Genomic DNA, 14,297 nt, shown 5'->3' with positions numbered 1-14,297 from the left:
AGCAAGCTAGATAAAACTCGAAAAACTACAAATAGGTCTTAATCAGTTTACATGGTGAAAACTAATTGCATAAAAGTTTATGAAAAAGGAAAGAACGATGACCACGTTGTTCCAATTGTTTTCAAGTCTTGACCGATGAATGAAAATGCAAAGATCACCCAATAACCCGCTTTAGCACTGGCTAGATATTATCTGTACAGTGCGATGCGTTTCCGTGAAGTTGTTTATTCTAGCCTCGGCAGTATCGTGGGAAAAACGTGCAGCCCTGTTACACCTTGAGATTGTTTATATAAGTCTGGTCAGTATGGACGTTTACAGGTGGTCAGTGGTCACGTATCAGATTAGTAATGTATCCCGGAAATTAACCTGATACATAGCGACTGTTGCGGTAGACACGTACAGTAAATGGACACGTTTATAATTTGAGTTTGAGGATGTTGGTAAAAAACAATACTACTTTTTCGACGATAGTGGCTTGATTTTGGTATCTATTAACATGGCATGTTCAGAAGTTCTGAACATTAGCCACGTGACCCATACTCCCATATGCACTGCTCAGAAATACATATTGTTATAATGTTTAAATTGTCACACTCATAAGTTTTAATACTTTCAACACTACTATATAACAAATAATTTTAGGTCCCAATGTCAAAGCGATAGAAGAGACTATGACGTGACCGTTTGTATCCTAAGCAACGCATCTACTTCCTGGGCTACAGTATTGACTTCGCCATTTTCTCCTCCCTCACCGCCATCTTCTCCTCCCTCTTTCCTTCACTATGGATCTGAATTCTGTTACCAATGTTTTAAACTCGTTTTCATTAAAAGAGCTGAAAGCTCTTAAGGCCAGTGTTGAGAATGTCATGAAACTTAAGAGGGATTCTGTTAAATGCGAGGACTTCTTGGAGTTGCATTCAGATTTTGTTCAAAACAAGAGTGTTCAACATGGCACCTTGATGTCTGAACTTGAAACACTTATGGCCAAGCAAACTGCTGTGAAAACTGCCACAAAGTGGCTCACTTCCACTGGAGAAGAATATGTATGGTCTTCCTCAAATGGACACACCACGACTAAGGAGCCAATCGATATTTTAAATTATCCTGGGATATCAGAGCTTATGCATGATATCAACTCCAAGTTTGGCTGCAAGCTAAACTCATGCCTAGCAAGCATGTACAAGTCTGGTTCTTGTGCAACTAGGTACCACAACGACGACGAGGTGTCTCTTGACCAGTCGCAAGGTATTTATGTAGTTTCATTTGGAGCTGAGAGGACCCTCGACATAATTCCAGAAAATGGGGATAAGCGATGTAACAGTAAATGCTATATCACCCCAAAGGACTGTAGTTTGTATATTATGAAACCGGGGTGTCAGGAATATTGTCTTCACAAGGTTCGTGCAGAGAGCTCAGTTAAGGGGACTCGGTATAGCTTATCTTTTCGCTGCCAGATACCGAAGACAGATACAAATGTAGTCAAGGAGCAGACTGCCCGCACTACAATTCCTATGCCGCCCACCACCACCTCAACACCAACCCTTTACTACCGAAATGCTCCAAGAAAACCGAAGAGCAGGAAAACCACTGTCCTGTTTGGTACGTCAATGACAAAATTCGTACGGACAAATAAGTTGGGATTCCGGGGAAGGAAAGTAATCAATGTGTCTCAAAGTGGTGCAAAAATTAGAGACATCACTGAAAACATTCATCATTTTCATAAAACTCATGCAGCTGCAGAAGCTGACGATATTGAAAAAATTATATTGAGTGTTGGTACTAATGACATTAAACATTCTAAGTATGGGGTTCAGTTCCTTAGGAAGTATCTTACTGAATTAATTGACACCACTAAGCAGTTATTTCCCGCTGCAATTATAATTGTCCAATGTTGTCTTCCTATTAAGTGTTTATATTCCTACATAGCAAAGAATGTTCTAGATTTTAACAATCTACTTAAAGACTTATGCCTAAAGAATAATTGCGTGTTCCTAGACTGTTTCTCAAACTTTTTAACTCGAGACTTTAGATCATGTAATGAACTTCTATACCATGATTGGCTTCATCTCAACATGAGAGGAGTAGGTTTACTGTCCACTTGGCTTAAGTTTGTTGTAAACGAACACAGTTTTGTCAGGGTTGTAAATAATCTTCTGGGAATTTAAATCTTTGATCTTTTCTTTCATTTAATATTTTGATTAAGACGTTGCGCCTAAAATTAAAACTCAAACAAATCTCTGATTTAATCTTTTTCTCAATTTTATGCCTCCTATTTCAGGTACATTCGGTCACTGCCCATTTTTCCATATGTTAGACAATGAATCGTTTAGACTTAGAATAGGTCTTTTTGCATGCAAAAGGCCTCGTACACAGTCAAGAAATGCACATATACATATCAACACGTTTATACCTAACAAAATTTACACATTTAATTCTCCATGCACCCCACACATCAACTACAATTATCATAATCATATGTTTCTCTTCTATTCTCTCATCATGACTTACCTTCTCCCAATTCTTCTCTCCACGACTAGGTCCATGAACACCGTATTCCCCCTAGATTCTAATATTCATTCCTCTCTACTCCTTGACAGCCCACGTTATCTTATACCATTTCTTGCTTGCTCCCACATCAAACTTTTCTTTGTAATTATCTCCTCATGGTTTATAAGAAATGTTCTTCTCCCTGGTAAGATGAATAGAGTCAAGTATTCCAGCCGCCTCAGGCGTCTAGTATCTTTATTCATTCTTTGGGTTTTCTCTCTTAACTTTCTTTTGATAACTCTTGTTAATCCTTCTATGCTTAATCCAGGTCCCAACTCCCTATCTGTACTCTACCAAAATGTCCAAGGTCTTATTCCTTTCAGTAACCTAAGCTCCTCCCATCCCCTTCTTGATGGTAATAAGATTTCCGAACTTCAATCCTTTGCTAACATAGAGCAGCCTGACATAATTGCCCTAAATGAGACTTGGCTCAAAAAATCTATTTCTAGCAACGAAATCTTTCCTTCTTCTCAATATGAAATCTTCCGCAATGACCGCACGAGAAAGACTCATCCTCAAGATCCTAATAACCCTAAAAAGTTTAGGGAAAATGGAGGTGGTGTTCTTTTGGCTGTTCGGTCTGATCTCGATGCCACTACAACCCGACTACCAGTTAGCCTAGGTGCAGAAATGCTTGCCGTTAAAATTGCTTTTCCTAACAAAGAGAGTATTGTAATCTGTACTTGTTATAGAGTAGGAACTCTTGGGTTACCTAATCATGATGTCATAGTTAGTTATATTCGCAAGCTAGTTTCCAAAAAGAATCCCCCTAAAATCTATGTTATTGGTGATTTTAATCTCCCCCATACAGACTGGCTATCTTCATCCAGTACCGTACCTATTGAGCAATCCTTCATAGATTCTTTCAGTGATCTTTCTCTCTCCCAGTTGATCACATCACCCACCCATAAAAGTGGTAATACATTAGACATTCTTCTCAGTAATTATGATAACACAATCGATAACTTGAATGTCTGTGATCCTCATTCCGTGTGCAAATCTGATCATTTTCCTGTCACTTTTTCAATTAAAAGCTCCTTTTCCCGCAAGAAAACTCCTAAACGTAAAATCTATAATTATAAGAAAGCAAACTGGGACATGATTAATCGTGAATTATGCTCGATTAATTGGCAAGTCCTAGAATGCCTAGATCCTGATTCGTCTTGGAAGTTAGTTAAAGACTGCATTATGAATTTAGTTGATATACATATTCCTAAAGTAACTATTAAATCAGAGTTTCAACCCCCGTGGTTCGATAGTGAACTTTTTTCTTCATGCCGTAAAAAGGATAGACTCAGAGCTAAATTTAAAATTTCTGGTTCTATTTCTGATGAGTTAAAGTTTGTTACTAGCCGTAAAGATTTTAAGAGGCTTTCATCAGCCAAAATAAGAGACAATCTTTTCAATAGTGATGATCCAGCGCTAATAACTAAGAAGTTTTGGTCACATGTTAAGTATAAATCTAACTCCTGCCGTATTCCTAATTGTGTTAGTTATTCTGGACAGCTTCGGTTCAAACCCAAAGCTCAAGCTGAACTTTTCAATTCTTTCTTTTATAACCAGTTTTCGGATCCTTCACTTTATGACACTGATATCTCCTATGTCAATGATGTTGATTTTGATATTGACTTCGATCATCGGGATGTTCGTAAGCTTCTTTCAAATATTAATTCAAATAAAGCCCAGGGACCAGATGGCATACACGGTAAAATTCTCAAAAATTGTTCCGTATGTTTAGCTTACCCTCTAACATGCATTTTTCGTGGATCTTACAACAGCGGCTACATTCCACAAGAATGGAAACTTGCAAATGTTGTCCCAATATTTAAGAAAGGTAAGAAAAGTGAGGTTGAAAACTATAGACCAATATCCCTTACTTGTTTAGTCATGAAAGTTTTTGAGCGCATTGTTAAACGTAAACTGCTTTCTTTGACAAGTACCCTTCTTGATCCCAGGCAGCATGGTTTTCTAGAGCACAAGTCATGCACAACCAATATGGTTGACTTTTGTGATAGCCTGGCATTGTCTCTTAACGAAAACATTATCAATCATGTTGTGTATTTTGATTTTGCTAAGGCATTTGATTCTGTAAATCATGATATCCTTCTTCATAAGCTAAAGACCTTATATAACATTGATGGTACACTTCTCAAATTTCTTACCAATTACCTTCAAGGCCGTTACCAAAGAGTGGTTATTGGTAATGAGATGTCATCTACCCTCTCAGTTAATTCTGGTGTCCCCCAGGGCTCTATTCTTGGTCCCTTACTTTTTGTATTGTTTATCAATGATATTCCTCTTGGCCTTTCGGATAATACTGATATTGTTTTGTATGCCGATGATACAAAAATCTGGCGTAAAATACATTCATCTTCTGATAATACTAATTTACAAATGGATATAGACTATCTCTCTGACTGGGCACTAAGAAACAAAATGCGATTCCATCCAGCAAAATGTAAAGTGCTTATTGTTTCAGGAAAACCATCTTTATCTCCTCCATTCGCATACAATCTTGATGGCTCTCCTCTTGTGTATGTAGAGTTAGAAAAAGATCTTGGAGTCGATGTTACTCCTAAGCTAAGTTGGAATAGTCAGTGCGACAGAATTTATACTAAGGCCTGCCAACAACTTGGTATGGTCAGAAGAGATGGCCATATTGTCATTGATCAGAAACGTCGCCGGGCGCTTTACCTCTCCCTGGTTCGTAGCCAATTCGAAAATTGTTCCATAATCTGGCGCCCTTGTAATAAATCACTTAGTGATAAATTAGAAAGTCTCCAAAAGAGAGCTATTAAATGGATTCTGTCTGAAGAGGGCCGCAGTTATCCACCTGAGCAATATGTCAAAAAGTGCAAGCTTGTCGACATTCTCCCTTTGTCTCAAAAGTTTGACTTGAATGATCTTATTTTTTTCCACAAAGTTCTTAACAATTTAATTCCTGTATCACTGCCTCACTATCTCTCTTTATATCAGGGCACTTCTCGACTAAGACGTTGCCACCTCGACAGTCTGTCTATTGTGTCATCAATTTTACCTAAGTTAAGTCAGAATTCACACACCACATGTACCTCAAATAGCCCACTGGCAAAATCATTTTTCTACAGAACCCATATACTGTGGAATGGACTCCCTTTACAGGTAAGACAGATTGTGTCTACTAGTCTTTTCAAAGCTGAGGTCACTAAGCATCTATGGAAATGTTTATTGGATAGTGAAACAACAGTCTAGCCTAGTCTCTTTGCTCCCCATATTATTATTATTTTTGTTTTATTAATTTTTTTATCTACCTTCCTATACTTTCAACATCATATCACACTTCACCCGCACACCTTCTCACACATTAATGACCATTTCAGACCTGTATCTAATGTATCTGGAATTTGACGTATTGAAATACAAATTTTGACTCTATATCCACAGTTATTCACCATGGATTTGTTTGTTATTAAATAGTTTTTCATAAATTTTTGGATTTAGATTAATTCGATGTAATGGGTCCAAGTTACTGCGGACATAGTTCACTATGTGTTTACCGTGTTTGGGTGCCCATCATATTTTACAGATGGGGGCGATATTTTGAACGATTCTATTTTATATTCATCTATTGCTGTACTCGGTAAAATTTGAAAAGTATTTAATAAAAAAATACGATACCTCTTTTCTACTGTGAGGTGTCCTCAAACCCTTTTAACTTATTATGTGATGGTTCTTCTATCGATTGTAGCCCTTACATATCCTGTTTTGAATGGTTGCCTGATACACACACTTGGTTATTGGAAAATGAGGTTAATTCTGTCACATTTTATGGAATTTTTAATTTTGGGTTCATTGCCGAAATCATTTCTATCTCATTTTTGTTTGAAAAGCGAGAAAACTCCATATAAGGAGTATGGGCGATACAGTTGATTCAAGATGGGGCAGTTGATGTTAAAATTGTCACCAAAATTATTTGACGAAGTCACCATTTCTTGTCCCTATTCTGAAGAACTATACCTCATTAGAATTTCAGAACTTATTGGTAGATTATTGTCTAGCACATCAGAGCTCAAGTTCAACAATATTTAGTTAAATTTTACTAAGTCACTAAAAATGTGACATAATTAACATTTTGTACCCCAACAATATAAATTTAATGCGGAAAAGTGGTAAAGGCTGCTTTATTTCTTTTATTAATAAACAACCGTAATGAGAACTGTCGATGTGAACGAAAAATTATCAAACTTTTACAACAACTTATGTGACGAAATTAACATTGTATCGTACGCCCTATTTTGAAGTATACTATACCTCTATTAGAATTCAATATAACTTTGTCATCATCAAAATTTCGATAAACTAGTTATTTTCCAGCGAGGAGGAAACAGAGTAATAATATTTTATTGCGACGAAATTAACCTATTTTTTACAATGTTGCGATATTTCCATTGTGATACTGTAAACATATTACTACCACATAATAATTTATGTGAGATAGTGTAAAATAAGGTTGGCACCAGAACGGTCCTCCCGGGCGTACCGATGGTCAACAGTGCCTGCTCACAAAGGTACGGTAACGAAGTGGCGTACACGGGTAATTAAACTGTACAAGGGTACGATAGAGAAGTGTCGTACACGGTACTTAAAGAAATATACGGGTACGATATCGAAGTCTCGTACACGAATACCTGTAAATCTCTAGCTCTGCAATATCACTTTAGCTCTTACTGGCTACTGAGTGCCGTATGACTTTAAATATGATCGAATGACTTGATCGAATCCTAAGTTAGGTATGAACAAAGGAAACAGGGTGTTCGAACAATAAGTCTCGAATGGCAATATTACAGTCAATTAAACTAATACTAGTGACACATCGGCCACGTTACAGTGTTCTTCGGCAACGGTAATTTTATAAACCTTACCCAACAAGCCACTCGAAGAACTGGTTGTAACGGGGCAGATGAGAAATTAACCGCACTGCGTTGCACGGCAACACGTGCCCCCGTCTGTCCAATAATGCGTGGTTGTAATAGTGTCGATTGATCCAGTACGTGATATAGGGTGTTTAAGCTGGAATATCAATATTTGCTAGATTTCACACATGTTCAGATATCATGTGACAAAGTAAACTTATTTGTGCCTTCTGTTTGTTATTTTGCTCGCGGCTGTATGATTTTTTACCAATTCCCTATACTTCCAGGTCATCAAGTAATCCTACACTACTTAGCATTTCTTGTCGGGGTCCCCTTAATATTCCTCATCCATATTTGGAAATCCATATTTACTACATGTTTATAGTGTGACAAGGTAAACATATAGTACGTACCGGCCGTATTTAGGCGATGTCTTATCACCTGATTAAGAGATTAAGATATCGTTATGCGACAAAGTTTGCCCAGAGGATGAGATGATTATCCCAACCATCAAGGGTTTATATAATTTTATAGTGTGACAAAGTCAATTACACCGTGCCTTTTAATAATCAAATTAGGTGAGTATGCCCAAATATGGGCCTAGGTGTTAAGGTTTTTCACTCATAACTCTTTTTCTATTCAAATTGGATAAAAATTCATGCACGAGTGAAGGCTTAAAGGAGTCAACTTGCTACGAGTACAAATAAATATATGCCCAAAAATCTGGGTTTTCTTTTGGCATGTTGAGGTGATTTGGCATAGTTGGACCAAAATGGGACTATTTACAATTTATTTCAAATGTCATCTCGAAAACAAGTTTCACAAGAAACCCCTTAACTTTAAGTAACTCGGTTTAACAATGTATCGGATATAATATCCTTCGAACCAACTTATTCGGCCTATCAAATACCGGACTTTTTAACTCAAGAAAAATGGCCTAACTAATTATTTCTAACCTGTCTAGGGATAAAAGTTTCACTGAAAACGATCAAAAGTTGAAAAAGCGTGGCCTCCAGCTATCGAAGTTTGAAATTTTGACAGAATCCCCGAAATTTATCATCCGTAAAGTTGTAAGCCTCGTATAGAAATCTAGATATGCTATAAGCTAAGCCCAAACTGTTTCCTCAATTATTAATATTACTTTTATATATTATGACATCTCTGTATAATTAAAATCATTGATTATTTGGCTAATTGAAGTGAGACAGAGTCAGTATTGTTTTTATAGCTGGTACAAATTGTACTTTTCAACAAGTAACAGGTAAATGGTAATACAAAAGTAGAACGTATTTTTCCATTTTATTTGTATACATTGACCCATGATCCACATTTTAAATCCACACATATGATTCGGAAAAAATCAATTCACCATGAATTAATTGATTTTGGTTTGAAAGGCGGGAAAACTCTATATAAGGAAGGCACATTTTATTTAAGTTAAGGGTAGTTGATGCGAACATTGTCACAAAAATGATACGAAATCGTAAATAGGTTAAAATTAAATTTCGAAAAAATGAAAACCATAGCTCGATTAGAATTCAATATTCTTCCAGAAATTATTGGTAGGTTATTGTTCAGCAAATTAGAACTGAAGTTTAACAACGTTGAGGTTAATTTTGCTAAGTTACCGAAATGTGACAAAATTCACATTTCCTGCCCCAACAGTAAAAATTCAATGTGATAAAAATTGGCATGGGGTTCTATATTTCCTGTATAAATCGATTCAAACTATAATAAGGACAGATGATTTGAAAAAAAATGTATCTAACTTTTACAATAACTTATGTGACGAAATTTACATTTCCTGCCCCTATTTCGAAGAATCATACCTCGATTAGAATATAATGTTACTTTATCACCATACCTATGTTGATAAACTAGTTATTTTGCCAACAAGGAGCAAATAAAGTTATAATTTATTTTGTGACGAAATTTACATACTTTTACCATGTTTAGATGTTATAATTGTGCCAATGTTGACATATTACTGCCACATACTAATTAATGTGACCGGTACGTGGTTAAAATAATGTTGATTGATCCATAGTACGTAATATGGGGTGTTTAAGCTGGTATACCAATATTTGCTCAATTTCACACAATATGTTGAGATATCATGCAAATATACGTGACAATGTTTACCTATTTGTGCCTTATGTGTTCTTATTTGCTTATAATAATGAGATATTTTAACAATTCCCAACACATTCAGGTCATAAAATAATTCGGCATTCCTTGTCAAGGTATCATAAACATCCCTCGTATAAATGTTTTAAATGTGTGACGGAATTTACCTGGTGGTACCATCTAACGAAAAAAGTCGCTAAATATTAAGTATATAATTGCTATAATATGGAACTATCCTATGAACTGGAAATTCGAGAATTTGGTCGAACACGGCAGCAAGGGGCCATGTAAACTCTGTCACGTTTTTTTAGTGTGAAAAAGTTTACAACTCACTGCCGGCCGAATTTAAGCGATATCTTATCATCTGATAAAGATATCGTTATGTGACAAAGTTGCCAAGAGGATGAAACGATTATACTAACCATTGAAGGTTTATAAAGTTTCATAGTATGACATATTTTACCACATCGTGCCATTTAATAGGGTCACTAATACCAATATCCTCAAACTTCAATGAACGTGTCCATAAATATTGCGTGTTCGTCAATTGTGCTTCCAGTAAAGTTAGTTATTAAACAAGTTTTACAAATATCTGCATTCCACACACTAATGATCGATAGGAATTAATTTTGAATATCCCAGATTTCCGAACACTATGTCAATAAATAAATATAAAGTGTACATAAACATTAAAGTTCATGTTATGTCGAAGTCTGACATTAGGTTGGACTCTTGGTCAGCTTAAAAACAGATAATGATATGAAAAGTAAGTTATTAGAACTTAATGGTGTATCAAAAGAAAAGAAAATGTTTTTTGTGTTAAACTGAATATGAGAATATGTTCAAATTGAATGATTTCAAAGACTTCGTCTCGCGGATTGACTTGATTTCATAACGTATTGTCGTCTAGATCAGAAAGCTAAATTAACCATGAAGCACTAGAATTCGCTTCCGATCAGCTTAAATGGTAAGAATTAATAGCATAAAAGTTCATGAAAAACGAGAGAAAAATTATGACGCGTCGTTTGAATTGTTTGCACGTTTTGACCGACGTACGAAAATGCAAAGATCACACTGTTGCACTGATCAGATATTATCTGTACAGTGCGATGCGTTTCCGTGAAGTTGTTTGTTCTAGCCTCGGCAGTATCGTGGGAAAAACGTGCAGCCCTGTTACACCTTGAGATTGTTTATTTAAGTCTGGTAAGTATGGACGTTTGCAGGTGTCACATTAGTACAGCATCCCGGAAGCTATCCTAATACAAAGCGACAATTGGACCACAGTACAGCAGTTCTAAACGCACTGTATTTCGCCCAGGTAAGAAATTTGGACCTTTGCCGATAGTTGAAATTCGACATCTAGCGTCATATTATAGCGTCATATAGCGTCATCTAGCGTGATATGTCGCCTGATGATGATAGATGACGCTAAATGACGCTAGATGACGCTAGACGACGCTAGATGACGCTAGATGACGCTAGATGACGCTAGATGACGCTAGATGACGCTAGATGACGCTAGATGACGCTAGATGACGCTAAATGACGCTAGATGACGCTAAATGACACTAAATGACGCTAGATAGCGCTAAATAGCGACAATGCCGCCAATTGCGCGACACCTTTCCAATATCGCCATCTAGCGCTATATAGCGCTATATGGCGATACATGACGCTAAATGACGCTAGATAGCGCTAAATAGCGACAATGCCGCCAATTGCGCGACACCTTTCCAATATCGCCATCTAGCGCTATATAGCGCTATATGACGCTACATGACGCTAGATGACGCTAGATGACGCTATATAGCTTCATATAACACTAATTACGCGACAATGTCGCCAGGCGACAGCTAGCGCTATTTGCATAGAATTTATGTCCTTTTTGTGGGCGACAGATTGCGCTAGATAGCGCTATCTAGCGCTATATGTTACCACGACATTTAGCGCTATCTAGCGCTAGATGTCGACATCTGATGACTTCTGACGCGGCGACATTTAGCGCTAGATAGCGTTATCAATATCTAGCGCTAGATGTCAGTTCACGACAGTTCAGGCTATTTAGCGCTGTTTAGCGTTAGATAGCGCTAGAAAGCGCTAGAAAGCGGAGAATGTCGGTTTTGCGACAGTTAACATTTAGCGCTAAATGTCGGTTTGTGAAAGTTCACGCTAAATTTCTTGGCGCTGGCTTTTACTAACTCGCTTGCCTTAAAATTATCACGTGACTTTGCTTTTCATGGTATTGGTTTTGCAGCCAAACAAAACGGTTTAAGCATATTCCTAATCTCCTAATTGTTAATATTAACCCTAACCCTAAAATAAAGTAACCGTAACTTTAACCCCGAAACTATTCATATGTCCTAACCCTCACCACAACCCTTGCCCTAATCCTTACTCTGTCTCTAACTAACAGAACGTAGGGTAAAATACTTTTCTGTAGAGTTATGGGAAAACTGTTTTGGTCACGTGACAGGCAAGTAAAACACGAATTCGATTGTTTAGTGCTCAGAGTCAGGTTAGGGTTAGAGGTGTAGTTAATAGTGAACAGCTCGGCGCAAGACACACCAGATGACCTCAGTCTGACAAGTTTTGTCTTCCAATCCAGGCAAGATTAAGAACGGTCAGTCAAGCCACAAGACCAGAGTACAGTAAACGGGATTCTCCCCTTGCTCTTTGAGCAACCGAACACTCCCGTGATGCAAAAGCACTGTATCGATTTGGAAACAGCAGCCAAAAACGTCCTTAATCCCGACCAAAAGCTAGCAGTGGATGTGTCGGTCGTCGGATGCCCCCTTGTATGTGCTGTCCAAGCAAATGCGGGTTTTCCTTTCCGGGATACGACCTTAAAACCTACTTTCCGATGATAGGAGACCTTCATGTTGAACAGGTACTGACTTTTTCCCAGCTAACTCTACCGGCTGGGGTTTACTAATTCGCTTGCCTTAAAATTATCACGTGACTTTGGTTCAAGCGTGCTAAATCACTCTACAGTCGATCTTCGAGATTGTTCTCAAATAGCCCCCGACAGTTGAAACCAACTTTATTCGATTTATTTTTGGATGCTGATTCCGAATCACACCCTACGACATTAACATAGGGTTAAAATGCTCCACTGACGAGATATTGGCGCAAAACTGTCTCGATCACGTGATATGACCGTATAAGGAAGTTAGTCTAATTTCTCGTTAGGGTTAGGGTTTCAGCATATGCTTTTGTTAAGGATTGGTTGAGGTTTGGGATCAGATTAGAGGGTTAGAGTTTCGAATCGGAATAGTCGTTCAGGACCAGCTAGAGAACGGGTTGAAAAAGTTACGTGACAGTCGAGTGTAGAGTGATTAATCATTATCCCATTACACAAGCAGACAGAACTGTGCCACAGAGCCATCATTAAATCAAATTAGCTAAAATTTGGAAACCCTTACCCAGTAATCATTTTAATATGAGACTATATAAGACAATTCAATTTCTTCCAGAACACAGAAGGGGACTTGCAGTCAAGTTCTATCAATGATTTTCTACGATGTGATGACAATTCAGAATAACTTATACCTCACGAACAATTCTCGGATATCATATTAAAATTTTAATTTGTTTTTATGTGAGATCAGAACCTTAAATTGAAATGTTTTCTTTTTTAAAGAAGGCTTTTATTTTTTAAGTTTAAAATGAGTTGAACTTACTATAAGTAAAATGTTATCTCCGTATGGTTGCTTTTAATTATTAATATTTATCCTACGGTTAACCATTGTTTATTGTATTAACACTAAAAAAGTAAATCTACTCCTAGATGGTTACTTGACGTAATAATAATATCGTCAAGTAAGCATCTATAGGAGTTGTGTGAATATATTATATTGAAATCAAGTTCGAGTATATACTTATAGTTATATACTCTGTGATTGAGCGAGGTGCGCGGGAAAAAGCAAATAACCGTCAGCACATGTCCATACAGCCCCCATATTGGCATCTGAGATCGGCTATCAATACGGCACTACTTACTAACTTACTAGTTCATAAAACAATAATCCCAGGAGCCTAGGGGCTCCAGCAGAAAAGTGCCTTATTTGCCCGTAAGAGCCTCTACTATTACCCTAATACAAAGCGACAATTGGAACACAGTACAGCAGTTCTAAACGCACTGTATTTCGCCCAGGTAAGAAATTTTACCCTATTTCTTGTAACGATGTATGTGCATTCACATTTTCACAATGTATTATTTTATTCTATTCAAACATATTTACCAGCCATGACGAAAGGGTAAGTTCTATCTGCTGATGATAAAAAGACAATAATAAAGAATTTCAAGAATGCAAATAATTGGAGGTGAAAATTGCGGTATGTCAATACTTTTAGTTATTTTGTTCATAGATGCGGAGTTCGTTGATTTTTGGCGTAGAGTTCGTGGAGTTCGTTCAAAATTTGGAGTTCGTTAGAGTTCGTTGGAGTTCGTTAGTCAATTTTTCAAAAAAAAACATGGAAAATGTTTTTTTTTTTAAGTAATCAGCTCAGGATTTCTCGCATGATCTCAGATATTTATTGGGGTAAAAATAAAGAATAAAACTATAATATTTTTGTATAAATAAATAAATAACGAGCAATACAGAATGTTAAATTTTACTCACTTGTTGTAAAGTTGTACCTACAATGACATTTGAATCATTAACTATATACCTATAATACCTATAAGTCTATACACAGTGCACTTCAATTTCAAATAGTTCAGTCTGCTGT

At 36.9% G+C, this 14,297-nt stretch overlaps 1 protein-coding gene across 1 annotated transcript in view; it reads left to right on the top strand.

The window, feature by feature from the left end:
- The first annotated feature begins 622 nt into the window (after positions 1 to 622).
- LOC134821872 (arginase, non-hepatic 3-like) overlaps positions 623 to 14,297 on the top strand; it is a 42,006-nt gene continuing 28,331 nt past the window's right edge. Inside the window, exon 1 of the mRNA XM_063832683.1 lies at positions 623 to 642. The gene's annotated coding sequence lies outside the window, so the exon portion shown is untranslated. The remainder of the gene's footprint in view (positions 643 to 14,297) is intronic.

Source organism: Bolinopsis microptera, chromosome 10 (assembly GCF_026151205.1).
Source record: "Bolinopsis microptera isolate Bmic1 chromosome 10, MBARI_Bmic_1.0, whole genome shotgun sequence".
Lineage (NCBI taxonomy): Eukaryota > Metazoa > Ctenophora > Tentaculata > Lobata > Bolinopsidae > Bolinopsis > Bolinopsis microptera.
Note: the sequence above shows the minus strand (reverse complement) of the source record. Positions and strands in the feature narration are given on the sequence as shown.